A 21105-nucleotide genomic window follows, 5' to 3' on the forward strand; every position below is an offset into this window, starting at 1 on the left:
GACTGGTCAAACAGCATGACTCTCTCAAACTACTCCATGTACAATTAACTATTGAGAAAGTACCATACCACATCATTGCTAGCTATAGATCCCCCACCATGAACCTCAGTAAGCACATTGCTTACCTAGATTTACTGGAATTCCTCGCCATACAGCCGAACACCTATGTCATAGGAGATTTCAACTATCCTTCAATAGACTGAGGAACATACACAAGCAAAAACATGCTTGTCAAGAGGTTCCTGGACTTTGTTAACACAAATGCTCTGGAAGATAATCTGCACCCCTCTAGGGGCTCTAATGTTCTGAACATAGTACTCACCAGCATGGGGGATCGATGTACTTCCCCATGAGTGATGCCCTCCCTGGTTAGGACAGACCACAAATCAGTCTCCTTTGAAGTAATTACTGGAACTGACACCTTCACAGGAAGAAAAGTTATAAAAACCTTTACCAAAGCTAACTACAGCCTACTGAGCTACTAAGTCATGGTATGAAAAGCTTCATACCACCCGCAATTACAGACATTAATGATCACTGTGCAGAAGTGTACACAAATGCCCTGTACAAACACTTAAGTGACTGCATAAACTCTGCTGTACCTGACCAGATCAAAATCAGGTCTTCCAGTAAAACCAAGTCACCAGAGTGGACTTCATATATATAAGCAGATTACATAACAAGAGGAACAAACTGTTTTCCAAAAGCAAGAGGGATATCACTCTGCAGAGGAAGAGTTCCCTCCTAAGCCTAAACAAGAAAATCAGAAATCTTGTAAAGTCTTCTAAGGCAAATTATGAAACTAAAATTACATCCCTAGCCAAGGATAATCATAAGACATTTTTTAACTACATCCAAAGTCTAAAAGGGAATTCCCAGCTATGTGCTGAACTGGTTGTAGATGGGATCAATCATACTACACCTGAAGATATTGCCAACCTATTAGGGGACAGATTCAGTGCAAACATCACCTCCCATCCCCACCTACCATATCCCAAAGCATACCTGACACCATCCCTCTGCCTAGTATCTCTAGAGAAAAGGTCATCTCTGTGCTCGCCAAGGCCAAAAAGATGGCTTCAATGGGAACAGATAATATCCCAGGTTTTTTAGTAAGTAATCTATAACAAGACCTAGCAGACCTACTTGTCATTCTCTTTAATCATAGCTTGAAAACTGGCTATGTTCTTGCAGAATAGAGAACAGTAATCTCCCTGCACAAAGGCAGGCCATCATCTGACACTGGGAACTACAGACCTAAAGTCTAACCAGCCTCATCTGCAAGGCCATGCAAAGAATTATCAAGGACCTTATCCACAAGGACATAGGTAACCTCCAAACGCTGGACCCAACCCAGTAGTGTGGTGACCATAAAAACAAGCTAAACACCTTCACAGCCACTTCCAATAAATTATGACTCAGTTCATATATTATAAAAGAAGTTATTAATACAACCATAAGGTAAGTGCTTTTGGACTTCATCAGAACTATACTTCACATGGATTTTCTCATTTAAATATAAAATTAAAAAGTCATATGACTTAAAAGATGTTTATCTTAAAGGAGCAACAGTATGTAAAACTCAACAAAGCACCATAAAGAAACCTGAAAAAATTGTAGTTGTTAAAAATTGTAGTTATTAGCTGTGGTGGTGGTCGCCCCACAGCAAGACGTTGTGCCATTCGATTCTCAGCTAGAGCGTCTTCTGTGTGGAGACATGCGTGAATGGGCGTACCTTCATTGAAGGTTGTGCATCAGGGCTGGCAAACTCGGCACATAAAATAATCTACTGCCAATCATTAGCGGACCGGAGTTCCGCTGTGGTGACCCCTAACCGGGAAAAGCCGAAAGATTCAAAATATGCATATTCAAGATAGATAATTTTGACAAACAATTGACAATAAAAATAAAGTAAACTCAGTCAAACTATAAAACATCTATAATCTCCTCACACTTAACTCAACTAAGGGACTATGAAAATATGTCCAGTTAATCCTGGTGGATTAGAAGCATCTAAACTCAGTTGCCAAAAAAATTCTCTAGTTTCCAATGTATTTTCCCAACCACCTCCTGTCAGCCGATTGGCTGTAACCACTTTTAAAATTCCAAAGCTGAATTTTTATAGCATGTACACATCTCAGTGTATGTTTAAAAAGAGAATTGTTGAAAATGTTCCTCAAAATATTGTAGTTATGTTCATAAATGCATATACGCAGGACTCTCTCTGTTTTACCTACATGGAGACTTGTACATCCTGGACATATAGCTGCATACACCACCCCATTAGTGGAACAATTTCCCTTTACTAGATTTATTCTTTGGTCCAGCAATATAACACTATCTTCACCCAGTATAAATGGGCACTGATTACATGCCCCACAACTATATGCCCCACAACTCTGGGTACCAACTGTAACCCTATACTTATTTATCTTAGTCTGTTGATGAGAAACAGAAAATACACCCCTGGGATCCTACCAGTGTCCCTGCTGGACAGGGGAAATAGGTGCTGACTTTGTGGGAACATGGGCAAAAGTCTTGGCTAAGCTTACAAGGGCCACCGGGCCAACGGCCTAGTATCATCCTATGAACCTATGAACCTATGTTCCAAAATACATTTAAGATTTTTCTGTTTTTTAAGTAAAACATGGTTTCTCCCCAAAATAGTTTGTCAGAATCAATTTTAAATATGTTCCAACTGTTCATAATAACATCTTTAATCTCTAGTACAAAAGTATCATATTTAATAACTAACAAGATATGTAAGTTTTTTTAGCGACTGGCACCACTCAATAAACCCCTTCACCTTCTGGTTCTGAAGCAAGTAAGGGGTAATATTTTTTACTCCAGCCTTCCAACATCTCCTGCCTTACTGTATGAAGACATTCATATGGATACCCTCTTTTTAGGAACATCTCACAAAAAGCTCAAAACTGGAACACATTCTGGCTGCCCTAACCATTTGTCCCTTTACTATACATTTTTTACACGACTGTGGGTGGCAGCTCCTATAATGTATGTAAGTATTCAATAACGTTTCCTTTCTATAAGAACTATTTATTTATTTTACATTTGATTACTGGGAAAGTCCGACTGGACACAGTCCTTTTTTAGCAGAGGCCTGTGGAGAAAAGCTTCAACATATGACATATTACATAGTACAATAAAACGATGCAATACATTGCACATTAAAAATATAAGCTTACATAGTATTGAAGTATGTAATTTATGTACACATATTAATACATTTGATTAACAAAGAAGTATCATGCTACTGATACATGAGAATATTAAAACAGTACATGCTTGTCTAGTGAAGAGGTGATATACCGAACAAATTTAAAAGTGATTAGAGGGAGGCAGAACAATTCCAGTATAACATGAGTCAGATAGTAGATTCCAATCTCATTAATTTTGTGTTTTTATAAATAGTGAAATCCAGGTAATTTACTTTATCATTTCCTGTCTGGAGGGTAAATCTCAGAAATTCAGTTGTATTATTTAAAAACATCATGAATTCAATTATTATATCTTCTGTACCCACCCACAGGAGGAATAAATCCAGGTATCTCAAACATAAGGACAAATCACAGATCTAAATAGAATTTAAAATGAGCCTTTTCTCCCATGCGAACATGACTAGATTGTATATATCAGGACACATACTGTGCCTGTTGCCACTCCTTGTATCTCTTTAAAGTATTCTTCCTAGAAGAAAATAAAATTGTTAAGGACCAATTTGTTTTTAGTGTCGGCATGCTACATTAGCTTGGATGCCTGTTTTTTGCTGTTATTGGGCTGCACGGGCACACATTCTCTTTCTTTTCTGGTCTAAGACAAAAATAACAAGTCCAGGAATAAAGAGCAAACTGCATGTCTGACAAACTGCATGCATGTTATAGGTTTAAGAAGATTTAGCTGCATTCCTAGCATGAATGTATCCAATGTCACTCCCCCATAAATCTTTCCTTAAGCTTATGTTTCTGCATCCACAAGTGGAACATATATAAATGAAACCCAAAATAACTGAAAACTAGTTGATTTTATAACTCCTACAACTCTGTGTTAAACTACAAGGATTCACTTAAATGTTGCTTGGTCAGTCACCCCTCCCCTTAGAAAATATTTGGCTATAACAATTCAAACAGACAAGATTGGAACTTTCCTTTAACAGATGCCAACATAGTTTCTCTGAGCAATTCTATCTAGCAAACTGTGAAACACTGCCTAGACTTGTTTCCGCTGTCAAGCTACTTAGAAAAAGGGTATGGTCTCAAAATGCCAGCGTAGCTCAACAAACTAAAATCCCCATCACCACCTTCTCTTGCTTAAAACTAAAACCCCTGCTGCTGTCACCATCTTTACTCGCCAAAAACTAAAACCCCAGCTGCAGTCACCATCTCCATGTGCCAAAAACGAAAACCCCAGTTACCGTCACCATCTTCACTTGCTAAAAACTAAACCCCACCTGATGTCGCCATCTGCACTTGCTACTGTCACTTACATTATTGTATGCAATTCCTTGTTACTAACATTGGCTTCATTTTGCAATTGACTTAATTTATTCAGTTCTCTGAAGGTTTTATTATTGGTCTTAGCCTTCTGATGTATGACTGTGACTCCTGTCTTTACTACTGGCACTTAAATATTCCATCTGCTCATACATAAATGTTTATTTTTCCAACAGTGGCAAACAGTGCCGTAGCAGATTACTGCTAGCCTATCACTTGATTGCCCTAATGGCTTAAGGAAGACGCTTGCCTTGTTATTTCTGAACTTTTTTTCAAAAATGATAAGACCATCAGTTCTCAAAAAAGGCTAACAATCAGCCAAAATGTAATCTGAAGTGTTTGTTTCCCTTTTGCTCTTGATTAGTTATGCCATCTGCCTGTTTTTGCTTGCATTAAGAGTCTCCAGTATGCTGCTTTTTTGGTATGGCAAGGTAACAAAACAGGCAAAGAAAATATTGTGACATTTGTTCCAGTTAAACCACCTAGAGAACAATCAGGTTATCAATTTAAACAAAAACATGCATATCATTATAAAGGTGACCCCATGACATTGCTAGTTGCCTACATAAATCTTTAACTTTCTAGGCTGTGACCATAACATGAGATGTTATTTCTTGGCTCTTAGTGAATGGCTTCAAGAAACAATGCAACACTATATGTAACATTTAGCAATAAAATATATGAAAGATAGTAAGTGAACCGGCAGTAGGGCAGCAGCAGTGGTGCAGCAGTTAGCGTTGTTGCCACACAGCAAGAGGCTCTCCAGTTCGATCCTCGGCTGGGATGCCTTCTGTGTGGAGTCTGCATGTCCTCCCTGTGGTCAAGTAGGTTTCCTCCGGGTGTTCCAGTTTCCTCCCACATCCCAAAGACATGCTGTAAGTGGATTGGACACTCTAAATTGGCCCTAGGTGTGAGTATGTACATGTGTGTGCCTTCTGTGGAAGGTTGGGCACCAGGCTGGCAACTCAACACCATAAAAACTCCACTGCCAATCATGAGCAGACAGGTGTGATGACCCCTAACCAAGAAAAATCTGAAAGAAGAAGTAAGTGAAATGGCAGTGCTTTACAGACATCACTGTCAGATAATGACTCATAAGAAGGACTTTATCACTTTTCATCAAATGCATAACTGTTAATTAGAGCTAATAGTATTGCAAATCACAATTCAGTAATGCAGAAAAATGTGAATCATCCAGCTTACAGTGATGGTTTTAAGTAATGTGTTATCAAATTCAGTGTAAGAATTACACCATACAGAGATGGCACAGGAACACACGGGCCATTTGTGTGATTTATTTTGAAAACATGATGGTTATAAAAACAGAAAAGTGGTAATAATTTAAGTACAATGGCAGAAACTATCTCATTTGAATATGGGGATAACAATGATGCTACCCAGTTAAACATTTATGTGTTTAGCTTATAAATAAACTACAAGACTGACTCTTTTAAAAGTGAACATTATTTATTACCGCAACAAAAAGCAAACGTTATTCAGTGCTGAAGATTAGCTTTTGCTAACAGCTGAACTGTTGCAATACTGATTGAAAGTAAATAAAACGTGGAAGAAGGAGACGTATATGAACTGTATCTTAAAAAACTAATATGGGTTTCATGACAATGTTCAGTAAAGCAGTGTTACAATCTGCATCAATATGCAATTGTTTATTAGATGTCCCTTTAAATTCAAAGGTAATTCTGGGAAATGTCTCTCCCTAGTTCATGTAGTGATTTTTGTACTGATTTCTGCTGCTAATGCATAGTACTACAACTTTCTGCCATGCTTCTAAATATAGTACATCTGTCAAATGTTCTGATTTGTGTTAATGGCACCTACAAGGAAACAGATCTAGTACTTATTATCAATGCCCACCCCACCAGGCATGTCTAAAGGTCAGTTCGCTGTGCTTTCTCCTATTAACCTAGTGAACTTGGGCATCCTGAGGCAATGTAGCAACTGGCTCATGTACACCGACAACCCTCTCCTCTTACCTTCCAACACTCAGACTTGCAAGAGATGCACTTATATATCCAAACTGGAAGACACTCACTCTCCAGCCAACACCGGAATAGAAGGTCAACACTGGCACCACACCACATGGAACACATAGCCCTCCGGAACACACACCAGCACTGCCTTCACATAAAAGCACAAACCACACACCCACCTTCGAGGGAGGCTCTTAATAAAAATATACCCAAGCAGCACAGCCCTCCAAAGCAGAAACACACTCGACCACCACAACACAACACTAATCATGAGACACATAAATCTCCTAAACAGTGTGCCACTCAACCAAAGCCCCTAAGGCAAAACAGCATGCCCAACACACTAGTCATAGGTGACTCGATAGTGAACCACACCGATGTCCCACTCACTAGTTTGAATAAGGAGAAAGTAACAGTCAGCTGCCTGTCAAGTTCCAGGATCTGAAACATAATGCATGCACTCAGGTCACTCAACAACGGGTACAAATATGACTCTGTCATTGTACATATGGGTGTGAATGACCTAAGACGTACCTCCCTGGATTACATGAAAAGGGACATGGAGGAGCTCTCGGATTATGTAGCCCAGGCAGATATGACCCTAGCCCTGAGCAGCAACCTACCATCACCCAGAATGATACTGCAGTACAAGCAGAAAATGATTGATTTTAACAATTGGCTAAGTTTCTGGTGTTATTCTAAGGGGATCCAGTATCTGTCTGCCTGGAATAATATGATTGACAGACCTCAATGCTTTGCCAGAGTTGGCCTGCATCTGTAACCCCTGGTCTTCCGGATACTGGCCAAGGTTCTTGCCACCCCTATAGTGCCTTTTTTAGGCAGTGTTGCAAAGACCAAATTACCACTGTAACAGCTACAAACAAATGCAATCTGAGGGTCATGCTTCTCAACACTAGAACTCTAATTCTCAAAATGCACTCACTCAAAGCACTCCTTAAAATGGAGAACATCGACATTTGTGCTATAACAGAGACCTGGTTCAAGGCAGCAGAAAGCACCCCTGCACTACCAGGTTATAAATCATTCCACACCTTTCGGCCCTAGAACTTAGACCGAAGTTCCAAAGATGGTGGTGTCTCCATATTCATAAAGGATGCACACACCTCCAGACTGGTAGCCCAGCATAATGCATCAGAGATACTTCAGGTGCACCTAACATTGGGTAAGACAGCGATTCAGGTCGTAGCCTGCTATAGGTCCCCAACCATGTCCCAATACTCGCACTCCATGTTCCTAAGCACACTGGAGAATATTAGGGTCCAACCTAACAGTCTTTTACTAGGCGACTTCAACCACCCTTCCATTAACTGGGTAAACTAATCGCACAAATACACTTGCCCGACGTTTCCTGGAGTTCATTAATTCCAGTGCCCTGGACCAGCTCATTCTTACCCCCACTAGAGGTAGCAACATCCTTGACCTGGTCATTACTAACACGGGCGACTGTTGATCTACACCAATAGTCAGCTCCTCCCTGGTTAGATCCGACCACAAACTAATCACCTTGGAAATCCACATCCCTCCCACCCCCCCCCAGGAAAGGTAACTACCATGAAAAACTTCTCCAAAGCTAACTTTGGGATCCTAAAAACAGAGGTGGCTAACTTCACGGCACCCATGCAAATGGAGAATAGTTGTGTGACTGCAGAATCATACACCAATGCACTGTACAAACACGTACACAAATGCATGGATTTCGCCATACCCAATGGAACCAAGACACTCTCCTCCAAAAAAAGGAAGCCAATCTGGTGGTCCACTGCCATAAACAAACTCTACAACAGAAGGAGGAAACTGATGCAGAATAAGGTGAAGTCCCAAGACTGGAAAAACTCCCTTATCTGCCTCAACAAAAAGTTGAGATCCCTCATCAAATCCTCTAAAGCTAGTTATGAAAACAGAATTGCAGCAGTGAGTAAAGTCAACCACAAGGCCTTCTATAGTTATGTAAAGAATCTCCACGGCAATACCCAGATTTGCTCTGAGCTAATGCACAATGGTACGTCCTATACTGAGCCAACAGATATTGCTAGTATACTGGCCGACAGATTCCGTGCCAATTCCACCCCCCCCCCAAAGGACCAATCTCAATACCAGTAGATTGCCAGGCACCGAGTATTACTGCTGCACAGGTTAAAACAGCACTGTCCAAGGCCAATAATACAGCTTCTATGGGACCTGACAATATCCCTGGTTGTGTTCTACATGAACTACAAAGTGAACTGGCACCTCACCTGTGTGCTCTGTTCAATCACAGCCTCACCTCAGGCTTTGTCCCTACCGAATGGTGCACTGCTACAGTTATCCCTCTCCACAAAGGAGGAGCAACTACAGACCCTTGGAACTATCACCCCATTAGTCTGATGAGTCTGATATGCAAGCTATGGAATGCATCATCATGGACCTAATAAACAAGTATATAGGGAATCTCCAAACTCTGGATACTACACATTTGGTTTTGTGAAGGGTAGATTATGCCTGCTCAACTTGGTTGACTTCTTTGAGTCAGTCACCAGAGCTGTGGATGAAGGCAAGGTGGTTCATACAGCCTACCTTGATCTGGCAAATGCTTTTGATACGATTCCCCACTCAGGAATCATAGATAAACTCACTAAGCTTGGCATCAACCTCTATATCAATAGGTGGGTTGCAAACTGGCTCACAGATAGAACCCATAGTGTGAAAGTAGCTGACTCCAAGTCAGACTGCTGATTAGTCACGAGTGGAGTCCCACAGGGTTCGGTCCTGGGTCCTCTCCTGTTTGGTATCTACTTCTCTGAAGTCCAGGCCAACATGAAGGGACTCTGGCTGACAAAGTTCACAGACGATTGCAAGTTGGGAGCTATTATTAACTCCCCTAGTGATGTTGACATCCTACAGAATGGCCTCACTGTGACCAACGACTGGTGTCAGAACCATGGCTTTAATTAAGATCAATGCCAAAAAAAGTGTCATCAACCCCATTGGGAAAAACCAGGTTCCCATGAATTACCACATTGATGGTAATCCGCTGAACACAGAAGACGTTATAAGAGATCTGGGAGCACAGGGTGACAGCAACCTCTCTTTTGATCACCACATTGTCACTGTGGTGAGAAAGTCCTTCTATATGGCACATCTCACTACTAAGGGTTTTGCATCCAGAACAAAAGAGGTCATTGTCTCCCTCTACTCTTCCCTCATTAGGCCAATCATTGAGTACAATGCCCCATTTGGCATGTACATTTCTAGACACCTGCAACAACTGGAGAGGCCGCAAAAGTACCTCACAAAGAGGATCCTAGGCCTTAAACACTTGTCCTATATGGACAGACTCAAAAAACTCCAACTATTCTCTGTCTCATATCGGCTACTTAGAGGTAATCTCTGCATGATTTACAAAGCCATGTCTGACCCAGCTCTGTTAGAAATGCTACATCTAAAGAAATCCCAATCCGTATGCACCACATGCTCCAGAGACCTCAACCTCATTACCACAATCAACAGAACATGCTGGAAGGACAGGTTCATAACCCAGAGACTGCCCATGCTCTGGAATAGAATTTCCATTCATGTCAAGCAGAGCACCTCACTGACCCAATTCAAGAGAAATCTTGATGAGTGGAAGGGAAACCGAAAATTCACCCCGGGATTAACACCAGTGGCTCTACTCGACAGAGGCACTACGAACTAAGGTCGGGTGGCACTATGCCAGGGTAATCCTATGGCTAGGCTTACAAAGGCCCCAGGGCCATTAGCCTAGTACACACCTATGAACCTATGTGCTGTAATTCTATATGCAACTAGTAGAGAAAGCAAACGACAGAATGAAAATACAAGTGAACAGAGATAGCATTAATATTTCTGTAGATAATTATTTTTAAGTATGATGATCCTCACAAGTCAAAATATTGACCCAATATTCACTGATATCTTGTTAATTTATACACTACTAATTAAAAAGAGGAACATTTACAAATGCAACACAGCTGAAAGAAAAGCAATGAGAGATTCAAAGAATACCTTTTTTACTCATTACAAAACCACAAGGTGACAGACTTGACGAGAAGGTTCATGAAGATATCATCCCAAAGCATGCTATGTCCAGAGACATATTGTTTTTTCATTTTTTTATTTTTTGTTTTCACTATTTTACTTCTGTTTCAGCCCTTTGTAAGTCTCAGTTTAATCAGTTGTATATATTGTACAATATCTGTTAATTCTGCTACAGATATTCAGTGGTTAGCAGCAACACTAGCCTGTTCAGTAAGGGCAATTAAGGATTCTCCTGACAAATGTCTGTTCCAATTTCCAGTTGAGATGAGAAACCAAGGCAGTTAATGGATTACAATTCTTGGGATTAATGCGATTGTGTTGCTTGAGGTGAAAGAAGGACAGGAGGGACATTCATTTCCAATTGTCAATGATTGGTTAGTGTGTATGGGACTTACCTGATTGGTCTGGTTATAATTTTGTTCAGAAATTCTTGAATCTTTGTGCAGCTTAGCTTTCTGTTTTCTTCAGCTGCTATACATACCATCCATAGTATCTTCTAAGAGTCTGAAGTCTAGATCAAGTGCACTGAACCTAGCAATATTTGCTGCAATGCTACATCTCAGGAGGTAGCTTGAGGTTAGTGCTATTGTTTTGTTTTTGTTTAGAGAAGTAGCAAAGGATCATTGTTTCCCAGCTCCCTGCTGATGTGGTTAGGCCAACACTTAGTATTCAGGTGGTAGCCAAAATGCAAATCACTATTATCCATCATCCTTGTGCAGACCTAATTCTTTTTTTCATAAAGAATTTATAAATGAGCTGTCATTTAATCTAAATTCAGAATGTCACCCTAAAGATTTCCGCCATAAATCTCATAGGTTTTCTGTAATAGCCTCTCATCAACACAACTTGAGTACTATAATGAGGTCTATTCTTCTACCCTCTGGGTAGATGGCTCATTCTGCTGTCACCCCATCTGTAGCCAGTCTTGTCACATTAGGTGTTCACAGGCAGGGTAGCAAATTCATGACACATGATTGGTTATTGCTTCTGCCAATTAATAGCACAATATGCAGAAATGCAATTGTTTAAGAAACATGGAGGCAAACATCTTATATCAACCCATTAATGGCAAGCATCATACCTCCACAACACTGTGTCAATCTTAGCACACTCCTAGGCCTATAACCCTATGCAGAGGCTGTAAAGAAAAACTTTACCAAAGCCTTCTATATGTGAAAAGATTTTATCCTCTAGCACACAGGAAAACACCTACTCTTCCAAAAACACATTCTTTAAATCAACACATCTAACTCAAGAGTAATCAAGGAAGCAGACCTAAACCCATAATTATTATTTATTTATTTATTATTTATTTATTTATTTACATTTGTTGACCTTGAAAATCCGACTGAATACAGGTCTTTTTTCAGTGGAGGCCCGGGGAGAAAGGTTCCACAATACAAAGCATTTAATTACAAGATTACAAGGAGTGTAGGTAGGATGGTTATTTAACAATACCAGTAATACATACATAGTTAAGTTGCATAACATATTTTGGTAAAGGACAATTGAGTATAAACTATACACTTATAACATCAGTGCCATTTAAGATGGCAAGTCTCCTAGTTAAGCTGGCAGATATTACACATGAATAACAGTACCCACAATTTCAGCTGAGATATATTAATAGGTTTAGAAGCACTGGGGTTGGTTGTAACCAAAGACAGTAAAGATGAAGACAGGTTTAGGGTGGATGGAGTAGAGGTATTAGTGAGGGTTAAGGTTCACTAACTCTGTTTCTGAACAGGAAAATGCTTTAGTTCTAGGTAAATATGCAGTTAGGCATACAGATTACATACTCACCAGACTGGGAAAAAAGGGTGACTGTAAGCTCTTTGGTGTCAGAATCAGTGATATTACAAGGAACCTAAGGGTCCTTAATTCAGACAGACAAGACAACAAACTACTGGTTGACAATGGAGTAATGAATGAGCTGAGCTGCAGCACTCAGAGGAACATGGAGAGAGGGAAATGACAGAACTTACCATGTATGTATCAGGCAGGAAGATCACTAGAACCAGATACTATCTCACCTTCACCTAGAATCATAATGAAATACCAAGAGAGGCTCTAGCAAATAACTAAGTAGCTGGTTTCTTTCTAAGTGGATCCAGTATGTGTCAGCCTGAGAAGATATGATTGATAAGACTTCCTGTTTTGGTTAATACCTCTTATAACAGGGCTTCCACAGTCTGACTAGATCATTCGCTGCCCCTATAGAAACATTTTGCTGGGCAGATTCTCCCTGTATAGTAAACTCCAACTCAAATTCAGTCATTGTGATGGTGGTACCACTCATTGCTAGGTGTTTAAAGAAAAGATGTTGAGCTTGAAGCCCTCATGTATGGTTACTGAAACATAGTTTGAATGCAGTGACATCACTCCCTGTATACCAGGGGTTTAGCACCTATCATTTCTGTAGGCTCTTGAGTAACTATCATCACCTCACATCACCTTACCCATGACTGTAACTTGAATCTCCTGGAGATGAAAATCGCCATAGTACTATTGATGGGCTAAATATCAAACTAAATGCCATTGTGCTAAAATATTTCAATTACCCACTTATTAAATGGTAGACTTACATGTCTAAAAATTAATATATTTAACATTTCTTCATTAGAGCAAACTGTAAAACTACCCACTAGAGCAGATTTTAAAATAACCCACTGGAGGCTTTAATATCATTGACTTGGTCTTTACCTACCTAGCCCCTTTCTGCATTCTACCCTGTACCCCTTTATTCCTATTTAAATCTGACCATGTCAGTCATCTTCTCTGTCTGGCCAAGTGCTACCACCCTACCACCAAATGAGAACATCTTTGGAGACTTCACCTTGGCAAAACTACTTCAGCTTGTAGAAGGTTTATGCAAAATGTCCAGCAATTCCATGCAAATGTAGCCAACTACAAGGACTGCCACATTCACATGACTTTTACCAACACCGAAAAGATGCATAGAAAAGCCAGTACCTGTCCAACCAAAACATAATTTTTAATTTTGGAACTGTTGTATTAATAAACTGTATGATAAAAGGAAAATGATGAACATTTTAAGACATCTCTTTCCCCTTTATTAGGACCACACTTAACCATGACAACAAGGAACTTGAGTGCTATCAGAAAATGCAAAGCACGGTTATGAGCTTAAGGTATCTACAGATACCAAAGGGAATTGCAAACTGTTTTCCTTAGTCAAAAAGTTAAAGAATGCTGTCCAACAATGCACTTGCCTCATCTATAATAACATCACAATTTCCAGTCCCAAAAATATAGCCAATATATTAGTGATCAGACTTTACACCTACATTCCCCTATTGTTGTCCCCAATATCCCTGAAGATTTGGTTTCCCCTGAAATCACACTGAAATAAGTCTTAAGATCCCAGCAATGACTAAAAGTAATATTTCCATGAAACCAGATAACATACCAGGCTGCATTCTCATCACTGCTAAGTAAGAATGTACAATCAAGCTTCTTCTTAAACTTTTCAACCTCAGTCAATCCAGAGGCTTTATGCCTGAAGGAAAGAAACTGTGACTTCCATACACAAGAGTGACCCTCTATAGATTCACGCAATTATAGGCCTATCATTAGACTAACCAGTATTGTATGCAAAGTCATTCAATATATTATAGTAGCATTAATTGATGTGGATATAGGCATGTTAACTGATCTAAAGCCCAATCATTTTGGCTTTATGAAGGATAGTTCCCATCAGCTAAACCTACTAAGCTTCTTTGAAGGAGGGGGGGGGGCTGTGGACAGTAGTCATTCTGTGCACATTGCTAATATTAACCCGGCCCAGGCTTTTGACACTATTCCTCATTGGTATTGTTACAAAAATAAACATACTTAATTTAAACCAAATGTTGTGCTCTGGATTGGAAACTGGATAGCTAACAGATCCCATGTTGTAAAAGTTACTTGTACCCTCTCTGAATGGAAAATTGTAATTAGTGTGGTACCACAGAGATCAGTCATTGGCCCCTTCCTGTTTGGCATTTATTTTTCAGATATCTAATCCAAATGTCCCAGAAGTATGGTTGGACAAGTTTGCTGATGACTAAAAGCTGGAGGCTATCTGCTCATACACTGATCCTAAACAGCTCCAAAAAGGTCTGGAGTATGCACATACCTACTGATAAATGCAAAAAACTGTAGCATAGTAGCATTTGGTAAAAAAAAGAAAAAGGATGTTCTCAATGCATATGTTTTAACTTATTCACTTCAAAGATACGAGACAGGAACAGCTCTTTTACTAATCCAGCCCTGCTGCAGCTGTTCAGTATCAGTGGACAAAAAGACAATAGCCTTCAGCTTGCGGTCATCTGCAAATTTGGTCAACCATGTCTATCCTAGTTGGTCACCAATGTGTCTGACAAGGCAAATGTTAAAAATAAAATTCACCAAAATTTTATTAATCTGATGAAATCCATTGAGAGTAAAAGAATGAAAAATGATGGAGTGGACTATTTCGTTATTTCATATACAGACATAGATTTAGATATAGATACAGAGAGAGCTAAATAGATATAGATAATAGATATATAGATAATGATATCTTTCCATAGATATATTTGTATATATACACACATATATGTTTAAGTATATATATATATATATATATATATATATATATATATATATATATAAGTGCATCAGCAAACTGTGAACACTCATTTGACAAGGCAGGGGAAGGGGCTGACTGGGATTATTTGACATTCTGGATGGAGATACTTTCCTTACACAAAAAAGAAAGAAAGAAAGAAAACAAACATTGATTGGAATCAGGATCTTGACTGACAGATTTTAAGTTACTGTGGCAAGCTCTTTTTAGCTGAGTGTTTCATGAAGGTCTTTGTTTTCTCTTGTTGTATTGATCTTTGTTCCTTTCTTTTAAGAGAATGTCTTAATTGCCGGCATTCACAATAGGTGGCTTAGGATTACAGAAAAGATGAGAGCGCTATTCCAAGAAATGCTATCTGCCATTAATGAGCAGTTGAAAGAGGCTCTTTAGGATTCCATGAAGACAGTTACACAATGACAAGTCATTGTTATTCAAATACGTGCATGCTTATTAGACAGATCAGCCAGCATGCTCATTGTAAATCAAGCATGTAGGTTCATAGGTTCATAGGTGTGTACTTGGCTAATGGGCCTGAAGCCTATACAAGCCTAGCCCATAGGATTACCCAGACATCGTGCCACCCGACCTTAGTTCCCAGTGCCTCTGTCGAGTACAGCCACTGGAGTGATCCCCGGGGTGAATTTTCTATTTCCCATCCACTCATCAAGATTTTTCTTGAAGAGGGCCAGGGAGGTGCTATGTTTGACATGTATGGGGAGTCTATTCCATAGCATGGACAGTCTCTGTGTTATGAACCTGTCCCTCCAGCACGTTCTGTTGATTGTGGTAATGAGGTTGAGGTCTCTGGAGTGTGTAGTGTGGGGAGACTGGGATTTCTTTAAATGTAGCATTTCTAACAGAGCTGGGTCAGACATGGCTTTGTAAGTCAAGCAGAGATCGGCTCTAAGTAGGTGATATTTGACAGTGATTACTTGGAGTTTTTTGAGTCTGCCCATATAGGACAAGTGTTTAAGGCCTAGGATCCTCTCTGTGAGGTACTTTTGTGGCCTCTCCAGTTGTTGCAGGTGTCTAGTGAGGAACATGCCAAATGGGGCATTGTACTCGATGACTGGCCTAATGAGGGAAGAGTAGAGGGAGATAATGACCGCTTTCTTCCTGGATGCAAAACCCTAAGTAATGAGATGTACCAAATAGAAGGACTTTCTGACCACAGTGGCAATGTAATGGTCAAAAGAGAGGTTGTTGTCAATCTGTGTTTCCAGATCTCTTTTAATGCCTTCTGTGTTCATTGGACTACCATCAACATAGCAATGTAGTAATTCATGGGAACTGGGTTTTTCCTGAAGGGGATGACGACACATTTTTTGGCATTGCGCTTAAGGCCATGGTTCTGACACCAGTCAATGGTCTCAGTGAGGCCTTTCTGTAGGATGTCAACATCACTTGGGGAGTTAATAATGGCTCCCAACTTGCAATCGTCAGTGAACTTTGTCAGCCAGAGTCCCTTTGTGTTGACCTGGACTTCTGAGAAGTAGATACCAAACAGGAGAGGACCCAGGATGGATCATTGTGGGATTCCACTCATGACTGGTCAGCAATCTGACTTGGAGTCAGGCACTTTCACACTGTGGGTTCTACCTGTGAGCCAGTTTGCAACCCACCTAGTGATATATAGGTTGATGCCTGGCTTAGTGAGTTTTTCTATGATTCCTGAATGGGGAATGGTATTAAAGGCCTTGGCCAGATCAAGGTAGGATGTATGAACCACCTTGCCTTCATCCACAGCTCTGGTGACTGACTCAAAGAAAATGACCAAGTTGAGCAGGCATGATCTAGCCTTCACAAAATCAAACTGTGTGGGATTCAGAGTTTGGAGAGTCCCAATATCCTTGTTTATTAGGTCCAGGATGATGCGTTCCATAGATTTGTATATCAGTCTTGTCAGGCAATAGTTCCCAGGGTCTGTAGCCATTTCTCCTTTGTGTAGAGGGATGACTATAGCACTGTGCCATTTGGTAGGGACAAAGCCTGAGGTGAGGATGTGATCGAACAGGGCACACAGGTGAGGTGCCAGTTCACTCTGTAGATCATGTAGAACACAGCCAGGGATATTGTCAGGTCCCATAGAAGCTGTATTCTTAGCCTTGGACAGTGCTGTTTTAACCTGTGCAGCAGTAAAACTGGGTGTCTGGCAGTCTACTGGTATGGTGATTGGTCCTTTGGGGGGTAGAGGGGTAAAGTTGGCACTGAATCTGTCGGCCAGTATATTGGCAATATCTGTTGGCTCAGTATAGGAGGTACCATTGTGCAGTAGTTCAGAGCAAATCTGGGTATGGCCGTGGACATTCTTTACATAACTATAGAAGGCATTGTGGTTGTCTTTACTATCTGCTGCAATTCTGTTTCATAGCTAGCTTTAGAGAACTTGATGAGGGATCTCGACTTTTTGTTGAGGCTGATAAGGGAGTTTTTCCAGTCTTGAGACTTCACCTTATTCCAAATCGGTTTCCTCCTTCAGTTGTAGAGTTTGTTTATGGCAGGGGACCACCAGATTGGCTTCCTTTTTTGGTGAAGAGCATCTCGGTTCTATTGGGTATGGCGAGATACATGCATTTATGTACGTGGTCGTGCAGTGCATTGGTGTATGATTCGGTGGTCACACAACTATTCTCCATTTGCATGTGTGTCGTGAAGTTAGCCACCTCTGTTTTTAGGAGCCCAAAGTTAGCTTTGGAGAAGTTTTTCATGGTAGTTACCTTTGTGGGGTGGGGGGGGTGAGTGGGAGGGATGTGGATTTCAAAGATTATTAGTTTGTGGTCAGATCTAACCAGGGAGGAGTTGACTATTGGTGTAGCGCAACAGTCGCCCATGTTAGTAATGACCAGGTTAAGGTTGTTGCTACCTTTAGTAGGGGTAAGAGCAAGCTGGTCCAGGGCATTGGAATTAATGAATTCCAGGAAACGTTGGGCAAGTGAATTGGTACATGAGTAGTTTTCCCAGTTAATGGAGGGGTAGTTGAGGTCGCCCAGTATGAGAATGTTAGGTTGGACCCTTATATTCTCCAGGGTGTTTAAGAATGTGAACTGTGAGTCTTGGGACATGGTTGGGGACCTATAACAGACTACGACCTGAATCGCTGTCTTACCCAATGTTAGCTGCACCTGAAGTATCTCTGATGCATTATGATGGGCTACCAGTCTGGAGGTGTGTGCATCCTTTATGAATATGGAAGCACCACTGCCTTTGGAGCTTTGGTCAAAGTTCTAGGGCCGAAAGGTGTGGAATGAGTTATAGCCTGGTAGTGCAGGGGTGCTTTCTGCTGCCTTGAACCAGGTCTCTGTTACAGCACAAATGTCAATGTTCTCCATTTTAAGGAGTGCTTTCAGTGAGTGCATTTTGAGAATTAGAGTTCTAGTGTTAAGCAGCATGACCATCAGATTGCATTTGTTTGTAGCTGTTACGGCGGTAATTTGGTCTTTGGAATACCGCCTAAAAATGGCACTATAGGGGTGGCAAGAGCCTTAGCCAGTATCTGGAAGCCCAGGGTTGACAGATGCAGGCCATCTTTGGCATAGCATCGAGGTCTGTCAATCATGTCATCCCAAAAAAAAAAACTTGTAATCAAAAACAAAAATAGGCAGCAAGCTGTAGAATTCCAACCAGTTTATGATTAGCGCTTTCCTTCAGAAAATGCATGAACTTCTTCAGACAAAGAAACCCCAAGAGTCCTCGTTTAAAATAATACTAGCAATTAAGATGACATAATTAATTATAAAAGCAATTAACATAATTTAAGAAATTTAAAGAGCCAGTGTTATATAAGGTAAAATGTATATGTGAATAAATATAAATGCTTTTTTTAAAATTATGTTAATTGGTTTTATAATTAATTATCTCATGTTAATTGATAGTATTATTTTAACCGAGGACTCTTGGGGTTTCTTTGTCTGAAGAAGTTAATGCATTTTCTGAATGAAAGCACTAACAATAAACTGGTTGGAATTCTACAGCTAGCTTGCTGCCTATTTTTGTTTTTAATCATGTCATCCCAGGCACTGGATCCCCCTTAGAATGACACCAGAAACTTAGCCAATTACTGAAATCACTCATTTTCTGCTTGGACTGTGGTATCATTCTGGGTGATTGTAGGATGCTGCTCAGGACTAGGGTCATACCCGCCTGGGCTACATAATCCGAGAGCTCCTCCATGTCTCTTTTCATGTTGTCCAGGGAGGTACATCTCAGGTCATTTACACCCAATTGTACAATGAAAGAGTCATATTTGTATCTGTTGTTGAGGGACCTGAGTGCATTCGTTATGTGGTGGATCCTGGCACCTGACAGGCAGCTGACTGTTACAAAATGGTATCAGCCAAATAGGATACGATCTTCATCCAAAGTCACACACAGTTGCCAGTAGGGAGATTAGAACCCCTACATATCGAGTTATTTCTACTATAGTGTTATGCAGTTAGCAGATGCGCCATGGAGCTTGCCAATAGAAAAAAGTCTGGCTGCTCAAGTACCATTGTGTGGCCAGACTTTTCTATTGGAATACACTGCAGAAGCAAAGCAAAATAGAAGAAAAATCAGGTAAGTTCTGCAAAAGTAAAGAAAATGTAAAAGAAATACACATGATTTTCCTTGTATTTATGCATTGTCCTTCCTTAGATCTTGGCAGACTCTTGTACCTCTCAACTGTCCTGATCTTTCCAAAATATCCAGTATTTTGCCTCATAATATTCCTCTTTTCCACATGAAAAATAGTTTCTAGCAAGCTACTGGAGTTGAAGTCATTAAATAATGACATACATTTCAGATTTAGCCTTCATATCCTTCAGAAAATCCATGCTAAAAAACAGCAACATAGATTCTCTTTTGTCCATTGCTTCTTGCAAATAAAAAACAAAAAAAAAATACAGCAACACAGATTCTCTTTTTTGCATTGCTTCTATTCAACAGCTCTGAAGTAATGTGCAAGCATGGGAATGTAACTCTCATATGCATGTGCAATACTTCAAAAAAATGTGGAAGAACAGCAAACAATGCAGAGGAACACTACAGCACCATTATACAAAGACATCATTTAAAAAAGGTAAGCAATTTCTTTCTTAAATAATGTCATTGTATAATAGCAATAACCTACTCATTGGAATGGGTATATCAGGATTTGGTAGCGTTGTCACCTCACAGTAAGACGTTGTCCCATTCAATTCTCAGCTAGAGTGTCTTCTGTGTGGAGACGCGTGAATGGGCGTACCTTCGTTGAAGGTTGTGCGTCAGGGCTGGCAACTCGGCACGTAAAAATCTACTGCCAATCATTAACGGACTGGAGTTCCACTATGGCGACCCCTAACCGGGAAAAGCCGAAAGACACAACAACAACCCTCAACCTCTCATGGGTTATTGCTTAATTAATTAATAGATAGCTTTCACATCACTGCAAGAAGGGGGAACACCTACAAGAATAGTCAGGATGGACCCTGCTGTTCCACTAGAAGCAAATCTGTTTCAGTGAATACTAATAATGGGGCTCAACTAGATCAGCAATGTTTAGGGGAGGAATCAGTCAAAGAAGATCAGTACTTAGAGATCTTCTATGAAGCACTTAATAAATGAAGGGAGGTCTCCATTATTTGAATTGGTGATAGACAGGTATCCCTTTCCTTTGACAGAGTCAATTAAAAATTCATGTGATTCAAACTTTATTGGACCAGAAGGTAATTGCAGTTTGTTTTTAAACAGCTTTTGCCTGTAAAGCAGCCAAACACTTGTCATTGCAGGTTCTTTTCATGTTTTTGGGAATGATCAAGATTTGTTATTGCAAGCCCATCTACCTCCAAACCAGGATATTCAATCACTGCCCATGTTCCTCTTTCCATTAAAGAAAGTATTTGGAGAGGATATTTCATCAAGGTTGTTGATTTAACTGATCCGGCAGAAATACAATGTATTA

This window comes from Protopterus annectens, chromosome 4.part0 (assembly GCF_019279795.1).
Source record: "Protopterus annectens isolate FY-2018-M chromosome 4.part0, PAN1.0, whole genome shotgun sequence".
NCBI lineage: Eukaryota > Metazoa > Chordata > Ceratodontiformes > Protopteridae > Protopterus > Protopterus annectens.